This window comes from Hemiscyllium ocellatum, chromosome 12 (assembly GCF_020745735.1).
Source record: "Hemiscyllium ocellatum isolate sHemOce1 chromosome 12, sHemOce1.pat.X.cur, whole genome shotgun sequence".
Taxonomy (NCBI): Eukaryota; Metazoa; Chordata; class Chondrichthyes; order Orectolobiformes; family Hemiscylliidae; genus Hemiscyllium; species Hemiscyllium ocellatum.
The window spans coordinates 11,344,809-11,362,614 of record NC_083412.1 but is presented as its reverse complement, the minus strand read 5'-3'; the positions used below and the strand labels follow the sequence as shown (position 1 = coordinate 11,362,614).

The 17,806-nt window shown below is 50.4% G+C and overlaps 1 protein-coding gene across 3 annotated transcripts in view; it reads right to left on the bottom strand.

Moving 5' to 3' along the window:
* phldb2b (pleckstrin homology-like domain, family B, member 2b) overlaps nt 1-14,222 on the bottom strand; it is a 261,470-nt gene extending 247,248 nt beyond the window's left edge. The window contains exon 1 of one of the 3 annotated variants that reach the window (XM_060833320.1): nt 14,204-14,222. The gene's annotated coding sequence lies outside the window, so the exon portion shown is untranslated. Of the gene's footprint in view, nt 1-9,741; nt 9,828-12,544; nt 12,903-14,203 lie in introns of those variants that run through there. The other 2 variants (XM_060833318.1, XM_060833319.1) reach the window with 2 other exon arrangements.
* Between the last annotated feature and the right edge of the window lie 3,584 nt (nt 14,223-17,806).

Sequence of the window (17,806 nt, the reverse complement as noted above, 5' to 3'; positions counted from 1 at the left end):
TTTGTTAATCTTTATCAACCTTGGAAGCACTCATGAACTCTGTAGCATCATCAATAAGGCTCCAGGCTATGGAGAGAATGCCGAAGGATTTGTTAATTATATTAATAGGACGAGGACCATTTACAATGTGGCCTCTCAAAACTTACTCAACCTCATAGTCCATTTTTCAAGGGAAAGAGAGCATTCTAAGTTCTTAGAAATTTTACAATGTAATAATCATACCCAACTCGTGCTTATGCATCCAGGTGAACCTAATAGATCGGATTGGATGATTATCTGCCTCCGTCAAGTAGCGTGCCATGGAATCAACGGGAGTAAGGTCCTCACAGGTAAACCTCGCTCAGGCAAAGGAGCTGAGGATTTTCTGGTCCGCTTTAAGGACTCCTGTGGTGCTTACTCTGGTGATGCTCAGTACCCACAAGGACAATCGCCCCAATTTAATGCCTTATCTCTGTCTGTCCTTCCTGGCCAAGTACCAAAAGCTATTAAAACTCAGAGTATGCACTGGCAAGATGCCGATGTTGAACAATTCAGCTGTTACTTCTGGGAACTTAAAGGACCCCGACTCAGTAAGGCCTCAACAGTTAAGCTCAAGACCAAATTTGCCCAAACTCCAGGGTCTAGACCTAAAACCAGAACTCCGAATAGACCTTCATGTCCACGAGGCCAGCCAGGCTATCGAATGGAACCCTCAGACTGCCATCCAGTATGGCAAGGCAATAGGGTTAGTACCATATACCAACAACATCCCTGTGACCCTTGGGGTCCTCTTATGTACTCTCCCCAACAATCCATGATGCCCCTTAACCCCTGTACATCCTCTTACTATTCCTCTCCACCTCTCCCACCCCTCTACTCCCCAAACGACCCAACATTTGTTTCATCTGTAATCAACCAGGACATTGGTCGAAGGATTGCCCTTTACCCAAGGCAGCCCCCCTGTCGATCACCGGAATGGAAGAAGCCAGCAACCTTCCGATCCCCCTCCCCAGGGACCCCATTTCCTGCACGGAACCCTTTCCGAACCTGACTCCCTGATGTAGGTCGTCATCCTCCCTTGCATCTTCCCTACAAGGATCTGATGGTTCCTCTAATTGTTACGCATACCCTGTCCCTCTCAGAGTGGTGTGGAAAAATTGTATCTCGCTCTCTTTTCGCTTTGTTGTTACTGATAGGTTACATATCCCTCTACTTGCTGGAGATCACCTCTGTCCTCTACATATTACTATTGAATGTCATGACGAAGATATCCTAATTCAGGATCCACCTCATTTTATCCAACGCGTCAACACCAAACCAAAGCCCCCTCAATGATGGTCTCTTGATTTGGATCCTCACTCTTTTAACCCTACTTTACCTAATGTCCCTCACCCCCACGTTATTTTAGCTTATGATCCCTCCAGGACTGACCACAGCCTTGAACAATACTTTGGTCCCTTGCTGGGAACCACCCAACATGCTTGGCTGATTGGTGAGATCACTTCACCTCCTCATGTCAGTTCCTCCTCATATTTGGAAAGCGGAACCTCTCATCTTCCCTCATGTCACCATTCACATGAATCCAGACCACCAAACCAAAGGCCTAGGCTTTGTCACTGTGATTCTTTTTGAACAGGCTGGTCAGACCTCCCATAATATTCAGATTCCTGCCCAGGGTTCGGTTTTACTTTAGGCTTAGCCTTATTCAATTCACAGCAACCTTCACCATCGTTATGCCCACCCCCACCCACAGATGTAGTATACCCCGAAGTCTGGGTGGCCTCCAAAACAGAAGTGGGCCTTGCTAAAATCCCACCCAACTCTACTCCTGTTAAACCGGATTCCACTCTCCCCTCTGTACCCCAATACCCGCAAAGCCAGAAGCTGAAGCTGACGTTCAATCTTACTTATTGACTCTTTCTTACAGCAAGGCATCAAAGTCCCCTACCATTCTCTCATCAATATACCCAATTTTTCCGATTCCTAAACCTGGACGCCCTGAAAGGCGACTTGTTCAAGATCTTTGTGAAGTAAATAAAATCATTGAGCCCCTTCACTCTCTCATTGCCAATCCTGCTACTATCCTCAGCCAATTCCCAGCTAATGCCAAGATTGTTACTATTGTTGACCTCCATCATGAATTTGTTTTGTATTTCGTTCCATTCAGATTGCCAGTACCTTTTTGCCTACACTTTTAAGGGCCATCAATATACATGGACCCACCTACATCAAGGGTTTCTTCACTCGCCCACACTTTTTTCAGAGACCCTTCACACCCAACTTGAATCACTTGAATTTCCTGGAGACTCTACCCTAGTTCAATGCGTCGATGACCTCCTTTTCGCTTGCATCGATTAATCTTCCAATCACACAGGCTCCGCGACATTACTGAACCATCTCCATTAATGTGGCTATGTTGTACTCCCCAGCAAGGTATCAGAAAGCAGTCAATTCCTAAGTACTCTCATCTCTGAATCTGATCGAGGCTTGACACCTGAACATATTGATCCTATTCTTTGGATTGCTCCTCCAACCACTCCCAAACAGATGAGGTCGTTTCTAGGTCTTGTCAATTACTGCCAACAATGGATTCCCAATTGTGACCTTCTCACTCGGAAATTATCGCCCTTGTCCTCATCCAATGTCCCTCAACAGTATGATCGCACTCCCGAACAACAACAAGCCTTTACGGAACTTAAAACTACCTTCTCTCCAACTCCTGCGTTAGGCCGACCTTCGCCTGATCGCCACTTCTGCCTCTTCAAAGTTTGGGAGAAGATTTGTAGCTCGGGTGCTCGTTGCTGTGGTTCTGTTCGCCGAGCTGGGAATCTGTGTTGCAGATGTTTCTGCCAGAGGAAAGCACTTCACAGGAGGCTCCCAAACACTGAGGATGTCACCTAGACAGGGGACGAAACGTCTGCAACACAAATTCCCCGCTCGGCGAACAGAACCACAACAACTTCCACTTCTATGTTGCCATCTTTGAAAACTGTGCTCCAGCTGTTCTCGCCCAGCAACATGGCTCCTCATGGCGCTCTGTTGTCTTATTATTCCACTAAACTTGACCCTGTTGCTCAAGGTATACCGTTATGCACCTAGATTCACCCAGCCATCCATACCATGATATTGGCTAACCCTAATATAACTTTACATCAAACAGTGGCAGTCTGTGGGTGGCACGGTGGCACAGTGGTTAGCACTGCTGCCTCACAGCGCCACGGACGCGGGTTCAATTCCCACCTCAGGCAACTGACTGTGTGGCGTTTGCACATTCTCCCTGTGTCTGCGTGGGTTTCCTCCGGGTGCTCCGGTTTCCTCCCACAGTCCAAAGATGTGCAGGTCAGGTGAATTGGCCATGCTAAATTGTCCGTCATGTTAGGTGTAGGGGAATGAGTCTGGGTGGGTTGCTCTTCGGAGGGTCGGTGTGAACTTGTTGGGCCGAAGGGCCTGTTTCCACACTGTAAGTAATCTAATCTGTACCTCCCATTCTGCGGTGTCTTTGCTTACCTCTAAACGTAATCAACATCTCACTGCGGCCTGACTAGGTGGTGAGGAAATCTCATTACTTCAGAATCTGCTTCTCTCTTTTAAATACTGTTCTCATGTTAACCCCGCCTCATCCTTGCAGGAGGATCCTCCCCATGACTGTGTTGTTAGAAATGACCTTGTTACTAGGCCACATCCTGATCTTACGGATCAGGATCTTGTTAACCCGGGTTTTACACATTTTGTTGATGGCTCTCCTTCTATCTCTCCAGAGGGCAAACACACGCCGGGATACGCGATTGTCACTTTGTCCCAAACGAGAGAAGCTTATTCCATCGATCCACCCTGTTCTGCCCAACAAGCCGAGCTCCTTGCTGTGCCTGCGTACTTGCTGAAGGGGAGAGTCAGCGTGTATCTACACTGACTCCCACTACGCCTTGAGATGTTCCCATGATTTTGGTCAACTCTGGCAACAGTGTGGTTTCCATACCTCCTCAGGAACCCCCATCCACAATGCTGCTAACCTTCTCCACACTATTCAACTTCCCACTCAGTTGGCAATGACCAAATATTCCGCTCACTCCCCCGATGTTTCTGATGTCACCAAAGGCAACAACGCCGCTAACAGCCGCTGAGAAGGCAGCTTTGGAACAGAGTTACTGCCACTCATGACAAGGCAACCCCAATGACCACAAAACAGCAGAAATTAACACACACCCTGCTAACCATACCTGCTTTGCTCCCCCTATTGCAATTCTGGACACTAGCCTTGATACCGTGAGAACACTAATGTGCCCCACTTGTCACCCTGATGCCTCTAGCAGAAACAAAACCAACAGTTCAGGTGTAGAATGCCAATGTAATCACAGCTACACTGGCAGTGGCATTGGTGCTTCGGGTAGCTCCGATGATGATGACTATATTATTTTCCCCACTACTCCCCCTGAAGCTCTATGAAACTTATACCAATACTGTGAGAAGCTATGGATGCAGCTGCCCACCTCAAACTCATTTAAGCGATTCACATTACACGTCCAAACACCACTCTCAACATTACTGTCACCCTCACAACACATCGATGCCAGTTGTCATCAGAAGGCACTATTCCATAACTTTATCCACGCCATCAGCAGGAAAATTGTTACTTTTAAACGTTTGTCTGTTCCTGTCCCAAAAGGAACCATACAAATTGTAGTACTGAACACATAGTACCGAAATCACAGGCCCCCTCAGGCATCTACTGTCAACCTATACCTTCTCCTCTCCAACCTACCACTACTGCCAGGAATACCTTGGTACAGCTTCTGCAATCTAGCTGCTGAAGTTAAAAAGACAAGCTGGAAAGGTGAACTTAGACCAAAAATACTGTGCACCTCTAATTCCCCCTTCAGTTGCTGGAGAGAGAGTGTGAGAGAGAGTGTGTGAGTGAGAGAGTGAGAGAGAGAGAGAGAGAGAGAGAATGGATGCTGCTGGAAAGATTAACTCTTTGTGGTCTGAGTTGAATGAACACTGGCTTGTCACGGATTGAATATTTGTGTGTTATTCTCTGGAGCTCAAGATCCGGGAATGTTATGAAATTAATTTGCATTCTGGGAATCTAAGATAATTTTAAAAGAAAATGCCATTTTGTAGGACAATGATACTGGATATGTTAACTGAGCAAGGTTACCGAATGACCTTTCCCACATCGTTGAGACTAGTCTTTCGTTATAATGTACCGTTAAAAGGGAAGGTTATCGAGCCAAAGCAATCGGCCATTTGGGGCCTGGCTGGAGCAGTGTTTCCCACTTTGATGTCCATGTAGCTGAACTAGTTAAGCATACTCAGACCTGTCAATGAGTTTCTCTTCCTCTGCTAACCTTTGTCCTTTTCTCACTGTTTATCTGATTAAGGACATGTGGCGTTTTTGTAATTTTAATACCAATTTCTGTGTAAAGACAGCAGCAATAAGGAGAGCAGCCTGAGACAGCTCTCAGGGGTAAGAGCTGATGCTGTTACTCTGCTGAAGATTTGAGACTCTTAGCTCAAGCCTGGCTTGTAGGTATCTATGTTATAGGGGAACATTAATGCCATCGATAAATAAAGGTAATCATTTATACTAAACTGTCTGTACTCCCACAGAGTACAATCTTCAGGATGAACCAAAAGAGACTTACAGGTCAATTCCATCAGGGATTCCCTAAGCAGTCTCGAATAGGTACTTTAACAGTGACCCTCCGACAGTGCTGCACTCCCACAGCACTGACCCTCCGACAGTGCTGCACTCCCACAGCACTGACCCTCCGACAGTGTGGCACTCCCACAGCACTGACCATCCAACAGTACGGTTCTCCCTCAGTACTGACCCTCCAACAGTGTGGCACTCCCACAGCACTGACCATCCAACAGTACGGTTCTCCCTCAGCACTGACCCTCCGACAGTGCTTCATTCTTTCAGTTGTGAAATGTAATCCGTCCTCCTTAACTCAAGCATCTGAAGTGTGGTATACGCCCAATATACGCCCAATATAATATACGTCCAATATAATATACGCCCAATAAACCTGTGACAGAGAAACTGGTTCCCACTGAATCTGAACTGTCCCAGGCTTTTGTAAGGACCCACAAAATGCCTCGCACTTTCTTCTCTACAGAGTTCCATGCTCACTAGCTGATAGTACTGCAACCTGCTGATGATGTGAAGATTAAACAGGAGTATACTGATTCAATGTAATCTGTCTGTACTGTGGCGTCCATGGTACTGGACAGAACCGCAGGGTGAGGTGTACAGGGCGACATGCAGGATTTGGAAACTGATGTCAGATCCAAATCCTTTGTCACTTTTATCATTGTGAAAAATCACACAACACCAGGTTATAGTCCAACAGGTTTAATTGGAAGCACACTAGCTTTCAGAGCGACGCTCCTTCATCAGGCGATTGTCACACAAATGCTACTGTGCTTCCAATTAAACCTGTTGGACTATAACCTGGTGTTGTGTGATTTTTAACTTTGTACACCCCAGTCCAACACTGGCATCTCCAAATCATGTTTATCATTGTGGGCTTCGACTCCACAGAGAATCCCCAGTGTGTTGGGGGAAAGCAACTGAAGAAGAGTCAGAGAGTCATAGAGCTGTACAGCACACAAACAGACCCTTCGGTCCAAGTCTTCCATCCTAGCCAGGTATCCTACAGTAACTTGTCCCATTTGCCATAAGCCTCTAACTCCTTCCTATTGATGTACCAACTCAGATGCATTTTAAATGTCATAGCTGCACTAGCCTCCATCACCTCCTCTCACAGGGGTGATAATTTAATTTAAATCTGGAAATAGCAGACTCATAGGGTGCACAGTTTGATGAGTTGGTCCCACCATCGTAGCTGGAACTGTAATGAATTAGACTCTGGAAAGTGGAGTCACTGTGCTATCCTTTATCGGTCAGAGTATTGAGTACAGGAGTTGGGAGGTCTTATTGCGGCTGTACAGGACATTGGTTAGGCCACTGTTGGAATATCGCGTGCAATTCTGGTCTCCTTCCTATCGGAAAGATGTTGTGAAACTTGAAAGGGTTCAGAAAAGATTTACAAGGATGTTGCCAGGGTTGGAGGCTTTGAGCTACAGGGAGATGCTGAACAGGCTGGGGCTGTTTTCCCTGGAACGTCAGAAGCTGAGGGGTGACCTTATAGAGGTTTATAAAATCATGAGGGGCATGGATAGGGTAAAAAGACAAAGCTTTTTTTTTCCCTGGGATCGGGGAGTCCAGAACTAGAGGGAATAGGTTTAGGGTGAGAGGGGAAAGATATAAAAGAGACCTAAGGGGCAACTTTTTCACACAGGGTGGTACGTGTATGGAGTGAGCTGCCAGAGGATGTGGTGGAGGCTGGTACAATTGCAACATTTCAGAGACATCTGGATGGGTATGTGAATAGGAAGGGTTTGGAGAGATATGGGCCGCGTGCTGGCAGGTGGGACCGAAGGGTCTGTTTCCGTGCTGTACATCTCTATGACCTATACTATTCTTAATGTCACTGTTCCCAGTGAGATCCGACATGGGAGTTCTGTCTCCAATTTTCCTTGTTATATTTAGTTTGGAAGCGTTCAGGGAGGGTTACCTCAGCTGATTCCTGGGAGCAAAGGCTTTGCCTGTTGAGGACAGGTTGGGCCCATGCACTCACTGCACTGTCAAAGAAGGAGCTGATCAGACTGGAACACACACAATTCAGAGGGGTCTCCACAAGGTCAATACTGACAGGATGTTTCCCCTTGTGGGGCGAACTCTAGAGCCAAGGTACACGTGCAAACATAAGGTTCCCCTCGAGATGTGGAGGAATTTCTTCCCTCCAAAGCTCAGTAGTGTCAGGAGTTCCCTCGGCATAAGTGAGGACTGCAGATGCTGGAGATCAGTGTCAAGATTAGAATGGTGCTGGAAAAGCACAGCAGGTCAGGCAGCAACCGAGGAGCAGGAAATCAAGAATCTTGAATCAGGCTTCAGGCCTACTCCTGTTCCTAATTTTCTCATGCGCTTATGATTAGGTTCCCTCCAGTGTGGAAACAGGCCATTTGGCCCAACAAGTCCACACCGACCCTCTGAAGAGTCACCCACCCGGACCCATTTCCCGCTGACTCATGAACCTAACACTATGGGCAATTTAGCATGGCTAATTTATCTGACTTGTACATCTTTGGACTGTGGGAGGAAACCAGAGCTCCCGAAGGAAACCCATGCAGACACGGGGAGAATGTGCAAACTCCACACAGATAGTCCTGAGGCTGGGATCGAACCTGGGTCCCTGGCGCTGTGAGGCAGCAGTGCTAACCACTGAGCCACCGTACAGTCCCCAGGAAACTGGAGCACAGGGAGGAAACCCACGCAGACACGGGGAGAATGTGCAAACTCCACACAGATTAATGTTCTCCCCTTCCCATCAAACAATGTACCCCAGCTAACTCTGTACCTGGGTACATACGGGGCTCCAAGTTGCAGTTACACTGATAATGATGAGCACTGTGTCCAGAGACACAAACTCCAATCCAACTTAATTCATTAAAAAGCCCCAAATCCATCTTTCTGCTGAAGTAGTGTTTTTCTGACACTTCCTTCAGTACAGTCTGCCGCAATCACTGCTCACCATACAGTCTGCCACGATCACTGCCCACCATACAGTCTGCCGCGATCACTGCCCACCATACAGTCTGCCGCGATCACTGCTCACCATACAGTCTGCCGCGATCACTGCCCACCATACAGTCTGCCGCAATCACTGCCCACCATACAGTCTGCCGCAATCACTGCCCATCATACAGTCTGCCGCGTTCGCTGCCCACCATACAGCCTCACCTACATTAGAGACACAAACATAATCTGGTTGACAACCCTGTTGAACGTCTCCACCTCTGCCTGTAGAAATGGCCCTGACCTCCTGGTTGTTTTTACCATTTCAATAATTCACCTTGCTCTCACACTACCATTTCTGACCTGTGTCTGGTCCAATGTTCCAACAAAGCACAACACAAGTTTGTGGAACAAGATCTCATTTTCCACTTAGACACTTTACAGCCTCCAGTGCTGAATGTCAAGTCCCCCAACTTCACAGCGTGATCACTGGTCTCTCAATATACTATATTTTTTCTTTAACATTCCCTGCCCAGTCTCGTGTTTGTATTCGGTTGACTTTGCCCTTAGCAAAGTGGCTCAGTAGTTAGCACTGCTACCTTACACCATCAGAGACATGGGTTCAATTCCCACCTCAGGCAAATGTCTGTGTGGAGTTTGCACATTCTCCCCGTGTCTGTGTGGGTTTCCTTTGGGTGCTCCGGTTTCCTCCCACAATCCAAAAATGTGCAGGTTAGGTGAATTGGCCATGCTAAATTGCTCATTGTGTTAGCTGCATTAGGCAGAGGGAAATGGGTCTGGGTGGGTTACTCTTCAGTGGGTCAGTGTGGACTTGTTGGGCTGAAGGGCCTGTTTCCACACTGTATTTAATCTCATCAAAGCGAACCCAATTTCTCCCTTTCACGCCCAACATTTTACCCCCTGTACCACTACCTGCAACTTTGCCTTTGGGCAGCTTCACCATCTGCTCCACTCACTCCTCCTCCCCCTCGGTCAACAGCATGAAAAAATAAATATCATTTTCCAGCTCAGAAGAGTCGAAATGTGAAAAACTCTGTTCCACTCTCCACGGATGCTGCCAGACCCGCTGAGGTTCCCCAGAAATCTCTCCGTGTTTACTTCTCGTGAATTCCTTCCCTCACGCTATCCGCTGCCAGCACTGAGCCTGCGAGGTGCCTTACCAGACAAAAAGAAATCTTGCCAAACAACGACAAAAAGGGTTGACAATGAGCTCTCTCCTCTCCCACTGAACTCAGCCAGATCAACAGCGGGAAGGGAGGGCTCTGTCCCAAGTGACTTTGTCACTTCTGACAGCCCTAGAAAGGTGGGTGGACACGAGACGACCTGAGAATGTTTCTCACAGATTTCTGCTGAAGCTGGAACTCATCCCTGCATGAGGGTACACACAAACCGCTGAGCTCTGTTTAACGTTTCAGTCCAAAGTCAACAAGCCTGCACAGAGGTATTCAAACAGGAGCTGATAAAGATCATAAGGCACAGTGAGCGTTAGACAGAGATTCTCTTTTGGAAACTGAGCAGTTCTTCCCGATGTGAATCTGACTGCCTGGGCAGGTTTAGGGGGTAGCCCCATCAGTGACATACTCTCACCTCTATTCACACAGCTCACCCGTGGCACAGCAAGATCCCACGTATTGGGGCTAGAGCATCCCACCACCCCACCCGCCCCACCTTCCCCGAATTGGAGAATCCCACCAGCCCAACACCGCTGTGCGAAAGCTGCTTTCAATTCTCAGCCTTTGATGTTGAAGCCGTTTGTGATATGTTATCGCCAGGCCGGTTATCTGTGCCTGGGAGGCTCTGTGCAAACAGATGGGAAGCCTTTGCCCGGCTGCAAATAAATCAGATTGCTGCATTCCAGCCCAGTCAGGCGATCTCTCCCGAGCAGGTTCCAACAAGCATGTGTATCCGTCGTGGAGGAGAGGGTCTCAGTTATTCAGACAACGGGTATACCACCCCATCGCAACCCCCTGACTCTGGGACATGCAGCTGCCATTAGCTCAGTCCCAGACCTGTCCCGATCCCAACCCAAGTGCAGGGCCATCCACAAATTGGCAAATTTACTCAGAAAGGCACCAGAAGTGGAAAACTGGGACCCCACGTCACAGCAGTAATCGATACATACACCAACTGCCTATATCAATCCCAAACTAATTCCACTATCCCCCATAGCCCTGTATCAATCCCCAAACAGATCCCATTGACCCACTCTCCCCCCCCATAGTCCCGTATCAATCCCCAAACTGATCCCATTGACCCACTCTCCCCCCCATAGTCCTGTATCAATCCCCAAACAGATCCCATTGACCGACTCTCCTCCCACAGCCCTGTATCAATCCCCAAACTAATCCCATTGACCAACTCTCCCCCCACAGCCCTGTATCAATCCCCAAACAGATCCCATTGACCCAGTCTCCTCCCACAGGCCTGTATCAATCCCCAAACTAATCCCATTGACCGACTCTCCTCCCACAGGCCTGTATCAATCCCCAAACTAATCCCATTGACCGACTCTCCTCCCACAGGCCTGTATCAATCCCCAAACTAATCCCATTGACCAACTCTCCCCCCACAGCCCTGTATCAATCCCCAAACTAATCCCATTGACCAACTCTCCCCCCACAGCCCTGTATCAATCCCCAAACAGATCCCATTGACCCACTCTCCCCCCACAGCCCCGTATCAATCCCCAAACTAATCCCATTGACCGACTCTCCTCCCACAGCCCTGTATCAATCCCCAAACTGATCCCATTGACCCACTCTCTCCCCACAGCCCTGTATCAATCCCCAAACTGATCCCATTGACCCACTCTCCCCCCCATAGTCCCGTATCAATCCCCAAACAGATCCCATTGACCGACTCTCCTCCCACAGCCCTGTATCAATCCCCAAACTAATCCCATTGACCAAGTGGGCGGCACGGTGGCACAGTGGTTAGCACTGCTGCCTCACAGCGCCTGTAGACCCGGGTTCAATTCCCGACTCAGGCGACTGACTGTGTGGAGTTTGCACGTTCTCCCCGTGTCTGCGTGGGTTTCCTCCGGGTGCTCCGGTTTCCTCCCACAGTCAAAAGATGTGCGGGTCAGGTGAATTGGCCATGCTAAATTGCCCGTAGTGTTAGGGAAGGGGTAAATGTAGGGGTATGGGTGGGTTTCGCTTCGGCGGGTCGGTGTGGACTTGTTGGGCCGAAGGGCCTGTTTCCACACTGTAAGTCTAATCTAATCTAATCAAAAAACTCTCCCCCCACAGCCCTGTATCGATCCCATTGACCGACTCTCCTCCCACAGCCCCGTATCAATCCCCAAACTAATCCCATTGACCCACTCTCTCCCCACAGCTCTGTATCAATCCCCAAACTAATCCCATTGACCGACTCTCCCCCCACAGCCCTGTATCAATCCCCAAACTGATCCCATTGACCCACTCTGGGGAGCTGTTGGCGGTGGTGGACTCAAGAGAATTCGAGGGCAGGGATAGGGCCTTGGGGGAAGTTGGGGTGGAGGGGGAGCAATGCCAGGGGAAGCCAGCTGGAGAGGGTTAGAGAGAGGGATGGGGAGGGAGAGAAAGATCCAACTGAAGCCTGACAAACACTGAAAGCAGAGGCCAAAGGATCTACGTGCGCCCCCTCCCTCCCTGGAGGCTGAGGCCATTCACAAGCTGACGGGTTCGAGTCCTGTCCAGGTACTCCCCGTCCTGAGGAACGTTGTCCCCTGACTCCTCTCCGCAGATGAAGCCGGACCCGACGAGCATTTTTTTCCCCCGAAAGGTCCATTCCTCGAACCGCCTCCGCCAACACTTCACCTCCCGACACTCCCTCTCCCCCACGCCCGGATTCTCCCGCGTTGTGGGATCCTGCTGTGCACAACCCCAGGCGCGCCCCCCCCCCCCCCACACACACACACACACACACTCCCGAGCCGTTTCGAAACGCAACACCTTTGTATGTGTGTCTTGTGTCAATTACCTCTGGCCCGCTCTGGGAGGAGAGGGGGGTAAGGCGCTACAGGAATGCAGGATCTCTCTCTCTCTCTCTCAAGGACAAGCTGGCTCCTCGAATGCTCTTGCTGTGTCCCAGCCGGGGTCTGGCTGAGGTGGGGGTCCGAAGGGGGTGAAGTGACCCTTACCCCTCCTCAATGATTGGGGGGGGGGGATAGAGAGGTCAGTGCTCGTCCTGGGGTCTAAGTGCAGACTGGAGTCAGTGCGGAGCTGGGTGTGGAGGGTGGGGGTCTCTCCTGTGTGTGTCCGGGGGGAGAGGGAGGGAGGGAGGTCGGAGCCGTGTACAGATAAAGCCCACTCCCTCCTGTGTGTGTCTCTCTCTCCCTTCCTCTGTCTCCGGCCACGTAACCCTGGAAGGCGGAGGCTGGGGCTGTCTGTGTGAATCACTCAGACAGGAGGGAGGGAGGGGGGATCACTCAGACAGGAGGGAGGGAGGGGGATCACTCAGACAGGAGGGAGGGAGGGGGATCACTCAGACAGGAGGGGGGGGGATCACTCAGACAGGAGGGAGGGAGGGGGATCACTCAGACAGGAGGGAGGGGGATCACTCAGACAGGAGGGAGGGGGATCACTGAGACAGGAGGGGGGGAGGGGGATCACTGAGACAGGAGGGAGGGAGGGGGATCACTCAGACAGGAGGGAGGGAGGGGGATCACTCAGACAGGAGGGAGGGAGGGGGATCACTCAGACAGGAGGGAGGGGGATCACTCAGACAGGAGGGAGGGGGATCACTCAGACAGGAGGGAGGGGGATCACTCAGACAGGAGGGAGGGGGATCACTCAGACAGGAGGGAGGGAGGGGGATCACTCAGACAGGAGGGGGGGAGGGGGGATCACTCAGACAGGAGGGAGGGGGATCACTCAGACAGGAGGGAGGGAGGGGGATCACTGAGACAGGAGGGGGGGAGGGGGGATCACTCAGACAGGAGGGAGGGAGGGAGGGGGATCACTCAGACAGGAGGGAGGGAGGGAGGGGGATCACTCAGACAGGAGGGAGGGAGGGAGGGGGATCACTCAGACAGGAGGGGGGGAGGGAGGGGGATCACTCAGACAGGAGGGGGGGAGGGAGGGGGATCACTCAGACAGGAGGGGGGGAGGGGGGGAGGGGGGATCACTCAGACAGGAGGGGGGGAGGGGGGATCACTCAGACAGGAGGGGGGGAGGGGGGATCACTGAGACAGAAGGAAGGGGGATCACTGAGACAGGAGGGAGGGAGGGGGATCACTCAGACAGGAGGGGGGGAGGGGGATCACTCAGACAGGAGGGGGGGAGGGGGATCACTCAGACAGGAGGGGGGGAGGGGGGATCACTGAGACAGGAGGGGGGGAGGGGGGATCACTGAGACAGAAGGAAGGGGGATCACTGAGACAGGAGGGAGGGAGGGGGATCACTCAGACAGGAGGGGGGGAGGGGGGATCACTCAGACAGGAGGGAGGGAGGGGGGATCACTCAGACAGGAGGGGGGGAGGGGGGATCACTGAGACAGGAGGGGGATCACTCAGACAGGAGGGAGGGGGGAGACAAACACACCCCACATCAGTCTCTCAGCCTGTGGGAGAGTTCACCAAATCAGCACAAAATACAAGAAAGGGAACCACCACACACAGGGTTCAACACAAAAACTCACCAATACGATCATTAAAAGCTACTGCAAAAGCTCAGCATCTGTGAAGGGAAATTAAAACGTTAAACTTCGACTTATCTTCCCAGATGCTGCTGGGCTTTTGCAGCAACTTCCTTTTATTTGCCCCTGTTGTTTCTGATTTGCAGCAGCCGCCGGCTTTGATGTGTTCAGTGTCGCCAAAACGGTCTGAAAAGCGAGCCCAGCCGGGTCAGACTCGCTGGGGACGGGCGGGCGGTGGGGACTTGCCAACTGAGTGTTAACTTCACCAACAAAACAAAACAAACCCCCTCCCGCTGGGCCATTCGGCTGATTCACTGGGGTCAGTGCAAAGCTTGGTTTGAAAAAGTTGCGTGGAATGCATCAGACCGAGGTGAAAACCATCAACTCACTGCAAAAGGGGGTCACCGAAATACACGGAATCTGGAAATCCATGTAAAATTCACCAAATCAGTCTCTGCTTTCCCTAAATCAACATGAACCTGCAGGAATATTGGAGTGGGTGTGAGGAAGGGGATGGAGATAGTCGCACTCACGGAGGTGGGGTGGAGCAGATCATTTCCCACCTTGCTACAGTCCTGGGCATTTTCACAGAAAACGGGAAAATTCGGCTCCATTCCTTTGTTGAAAGATTCAAAACTGTTCTCTCCCCCTTTTAGCCGCACCGCCTAGCCCCTTCCTCTCCTCCTTTAGCTGTCCCTCTCTCTCACAGAATCCCTGCAGTGTGGAAACAGGCCGTTCGCCACATCCAGTCCACGTGGACCCTCCAAGGAGCATCCGAACCAGACTCCCCTGCCCTCACTCCCCATCCTGTCCCCGGACTGCATTTCCCATGGCTAACCCACCTAACCTTCACATCCCTGGACACTATGTGGTAATTTAGCATGGCCAATCCACCCTAACTGCACATCCCTGAACACTATGGGCAATTTAGCATGGCCAATCCACCCTAACCTGCACATCCCTGAACACTATGTGGTAATTTAGCATGGCTAATCAACCTAACCTGCACATCCTTGGATACTGTGAGCAATTCAGCATGGCCAATCCACCATAACCTGCACATCCCTGAACACTATGTAGTAATTTAGCATGGCCAATCCACCCTAACCTGCACATCCCTGAACACTATGTGGTAATTTAGCATGGCCAATCCACCCTAACTGCACATCCCTGAACACTATGGGCAATTTAGCATGGCCAATCCACCCTAACCTGCACATCCCTGGACAATTTAGCATGGCCAATCCACCCTAACCTGCACATCCCTGAACACTATGTGGTAATTTAGCATGGCCAATCCACCCTAACCTGCACATCCCTGGACAATTTAGCATGGTCAATCCACCTAACCTGCACATCCCTGGACACTATGGGCAATTTAGCACGGCCAATCCATCCTAACCTGCACATCCCTGAACACTATGGGCAATTTAGCATAGCCAATCCACCCTAACCTGCACATCCCTGAACACTATGGGTAATTTAGCATGGCCAATCCACCCTAACCTTTGGGTAATTTAGCACGGCTAATCCACCCTAACCTGCACATCCCTGAACACTATGGGCAATTTAGCATAGCCAGTCCACCCTAACCTGCACATCCCTGGGCACTATGGGTAATTTAGCATGGCCAATCCACCCTAACCTGCACATCCCTGTGCACTATGGGCAATTTAGCATGGCCAATCCACCCTAACCTAAGCATCCCTGGATACTATGGGCAATTTAGCGTAGCCAATCCACCCTAACCTAAGCATCCCTGGGCACTATGGGCAATTTAGCATGGCCAATCCACCTTAACCTACACATCCCTGTGCACTATGGGCAACTTAGCATGGCCAATCCACCCTAACTGCACATCCCTGGACACGTTGGGCAATTTAGCATGGCCAATCCACCCTAACCTGCACATCCCTGGACACTATGGGCAATTTAGCATGGCTAATCCACCCTAACCTTTGGGTAATTTAGCACGGCATATCCACCCTAACCTGCACATCCCTGAACACTATGGGTAATTTAGCATGGCCAATCCACCCTAACCTTTGGGTAATTTAGCACGGCTAATCCACCCTAACCTGCACATCCCTGAACCCTATGGGCAATTTAGCGTAGCCAATCCACCCTAACCTGCACATCCCTGGGCACTATGGGTAATTTAGCATGGCCAATCCACCTTAACCTACACATCCCTGTGCACTATGGGCAACTTAGCATGGCCAATCCACCCTAACTGCACATCCCTGGACACGTTGGGCAATTTAGCATGGTCCATCCACCCTAACCTGCACATCCCTGAACACTATGGGCAATTTAGCATAGCCAATCCACCCTAACCTGCACATCCCTGGACACTATGGGCAATTTAGCATGGCTAATCCACCCTAACCTTTGGGTAATTTAGCACGGCTAATCCACCCTAACCTGCACATCCCTGAACACTATGGGGTAATTTAGCATGGCCAATCCACCCTAACCTTTGGGTAATTTAGCACGGCTAATCCACCCTAACCTGCACATCCCTGAACACTATGGGCAATTTAGCGTAGCCAATCCACCCTAACCTGCACATCCCTGTGCACTATGGGCAACTTAGCATGGCCAATCCACCCTAACTGCACATCCCTGGACACTATGGGCAATTTAGCATGGTCAATCCACCTAACCTGCACATCCCTGGACATTATGGGCAATTTAGCATGGCTAATCCACCCTAACCTTTGGGTAATTTAGCACGGCTAATCCACCCTAACTTTCACATCCCTGGACACTATGGGCAATTTAGAATAGCCAATCCACCCTAACCTTCACATCCCTGGACACTATGGGTAATTTAGCATGGCCAATCCACCCTAACCTTTACATCCCTGGACACTATGGGTAATTTAGCATGTCCAATCCACCCTAACCTGCACATCCCTGAACACTATGGGTAATTTAGCATGGCCAATCCACTAACCAGCGCATCCCTGGACACTATGGGTAATTTAGCATAGCCAATCCACCCTAACCTGCACATCCCTGGACACCATGGGTAACTTAGCATGGCCAATCCACCCTAACCTGCACATCCCTGGACACTATGGGTAACTTAGCATGGCCAATCTGCCCTAACCTGCACATCCCTGGACACTATGGGTAACTTAGCATGGCCAATCCACCCTAACCTGCACATCCTTGGACACGATGGGTAATTTAGTATGACCAATCCACCCTAACCTGCACATCCCTGAACACTATGGGTAATTTAGCATGGCCAATCCACCCTAACCTGCACATCCCTGGACACTATGGGTAATTTAGTATGGCCAATCCACCCTAACCTGCACATCCCTGGACACCATGGGTAACTTAGCATGGCCAATCCACCCTAACCTGCACATCCCTGGACACTATGGGTAACTTAGCATGGCCAATCTGCCCTAACCTGCACATCCCTGGACACTATGGGTAATTTAGTATGGCCAATCCACCCCAACCTGCACATCCCTGGACACTATGGGGTAACTTAGCATGGCCAATCCACCCTAACCTTCACATCCCTGGACACTATGGGTAACTTAGCGTAGCCAATCCACCCTAACCTGCACATCCCTGGGCACTATG